Genomic DNA, 2,827 nt, shown 5'->3' with positions numbered 1-2,827 from the left:
GATATTTGGCAGGGTAAAATACAGGCGAAAATGATCCTTGTGGGCTGCCTGGTGTCACATGACAGGGGTGTCTGGGTGGAGGGAATTGGTCCAGGTGCTCTGAGGGAAGCCCAGTGAAGACAGGGAGGGAGTGAAGGTGGCTTTCACAATTAATTTCCTTGGATGTTTTTTGGGGTCATATAAACTTCCCCCCCTTACCTGACCAGGATAGGGGACATTATGTGATGCTATATGCCTGTTCATGTCTTGACTTCTGTTTAATAAAAAGTTTCTTCTTCTTGGCAGTGTTTTGTTTTGAACTGACTATGTGGCTCTACCATGATTAGGCAAAGTATTACTGCTAAAATTCCAAAAACTTTAAATGGTCAATTTTAGCATTTAAGTGTGCTCTATAATCTGTGCACAAGCATTTCTGTCTGTCTATATGTAAAATATGTAAATAGTAATGGTTCCAAAGTTACCAAGTATTCTGCTTGCTAAAAATCTTTGACAGTGGAAGCTGTCATTTAATCGGAATTGCTTTGTGACCTGACTATAAGCCAAATAAATAAACAGGCAGTTTTAAAAGGCCATGGGGAAGGAGTTAGAAAAGATTATTTCCTTTCCAAAGTCAATGATATTGGTAATTAAGTTGGCTGTTATTTATGTTATTTCTTATGTCTATCTATGCTAAGATTAAATATTGTACCTCTGACCATGACTGGTAAACTAAGGCAAAGGTTTTAATTCTCTGTTTCCTCCCCTGTGCACTGATCAACTCCCTTTATAATCAAGTGACCAAAGTGCGTCAAGATGCAGTTTGCTCCTATGCATGGGAAATACGTAACAGCTGCATAAACCATATATATATGGTACTGGGTTACAAAAGCTAAAGTTGTAAAATATGAGGGATAATTGAAATCCCAAACGCTCTGTATCTGCTCAAAATCCTAAATGGCAATCACTTTTGAGCTGGCCCAGCCACATTAATTGATCAGTTAAGGAAAAGTGGTTGTGACCTCAGATTAGGTCCCTAATGAGATTTATCTAAAGGCCTACAGGGGTAAGCATCCTTGTAACCACTACAGATCAGACTCCTCACTCAACCAGACAAATGCATTTACAAACCAAAATGTTAAACAAGATATGCTGCTATAGCCCAAGAAAGGGTCTGTACATTTGTTAAAGGTTAAATGTTGTATGACTTTAAACAGGCTGCCCAGAGCAAGGGACAGTACTTAGAATGTCAATCACTTGTAGTTTAAAATATCTACCAGGTTTTACTACAAAATTCTGACAAGCAATTGTTAGTCAATTATTAACAAGTTATAGTTAACCTCTATCTCATTTATCTCCTTGTTTCTTAAATTGGAAATATAAAGAGCTTTTATGACAAAGATTCCTTTTGCCACAGTTCAAAGCCATCCTGAGCACAAAGAATCTGTCTAAAACTCTATTTCCCAGCTAATCAACCAAGAGCCAGGCTAGAGACATGGCTCAAGAGACTCTCACCTCCAAGGAACTCTTAGGTAGTAGAGCATTTGCCTTGAGCAGAATTGGTCAGGAAAAGTGCCCAGACATTGAGTTCAAACCCAGTCAATCCCAACGAGGACAACCTATCCCAGCAACAGACATTGAGAACCCCCAGGACAAATTTAGTCCAGAAAATGTACAACTATGGAGAGGAGTAAGAGGAGATTACTTCCTAAATGGAGTTAATTTATGCTTGCCATTTCAAAATTAATCAGAGCAGGGAGATCAAGAGAAATAGTTGCTTGCCCACCTAATGTCCATACCTGTCTAACTTGTTAGTGGACAGAAAGTTCTGGTCTTGTTTTGTTCCCTGCTATTTGTATTTATAGTAGCCTCTGACTGGTACTCCCAAGCTGTCCATCATGTTCTCTGCTACTTGATTTCCCAAAAGACCTTATACACCCTCTTTCTGCCTTTCTGCCCTGAGTATTTCTCCTCCTCTCTAAGGGGCCACAACTGGGCTTATGCTCCAAATGGAACTTTTCCAGCCCGTGGCCAATATGTGTTCTCTTATGCCATTTGTGTTAATGTTTAACTTGTTACCTTGTTAACTTGTTACCTTGTCAATTTTTGCCTGATCTTTCGAAAAGTCTCTTTTAACAGGATAACAGCCCCCACCGAGCACACCACCTGGGAACAAGTCAAGGCCATCCTGTTACTACAGGCAACTGGAGACATTATTTGGCCAAGCAATAAAGCAGGAACCCCTTACTACTTACTACTTTGCCCATTTACAGCAGGAAGACACTCTAGGAGAAACGACCTCCACCCATAACCCCCGGCCTGGTACCCCTATTTTTATTAAACAACAAATTGGGGAATGTAAGCATTATGCCGTCCTATGGTACTCAGCCCCACCCAGACCTGAGTTCCTCCCAACCCTGAAGTTCCCACCATTCAGCTGCCCCCTCCCTCTCTCTGCCCAGACCCATCTAAGCACCCATCTACCTCACTTCCTGCCACAGACCCCCTTTCTACCTGGATAGGGACAGATGCCATGTGCTCCATAAACCAGAAAAATATGGCTTCTTTAATAAACCTTATAATAATCTTTCTCCAGTGCCTGCCTTCCTATGTGTGGTCCCCTGGGATGAATGTGAAGGATCCTTTCACCTTATAGAGATCCAGTCCCTGCCACAGTACCTAACTCACTGAGAACCACACAAGCTATTTTTCCTTCATTACACTCTGTCCACTTCACTGTCCTGATGACATCACTCCTTATGACCACTTCCCCAGGGTCCTCCAAATCAAAGGGACAAAATTATCAGTACTCTCTTTCTCTCACTGCACTCTGAAAACCCATCTATAATTT

Source organism: Dipodomys merriami, unplaced genomic scaffold, assembly GCF_024711535.1.
Source record: "Dipodomys merriami isolate MVZ:Mamm:240054 unplaced genomic scaffold, mDipMer1.0.p SCAF_248, whole genome shotgun sequence".
Classification (NCBI taxonomy): domain Eukaryota; kingdom Metazoa; phylum Chordata; class Mammalia; order Rodentia; family Heteromyidae; genus Dipodomys; species Dipodomys merriami.
This window is presented reverse-complemented; position numbering follows the sequence as displayed.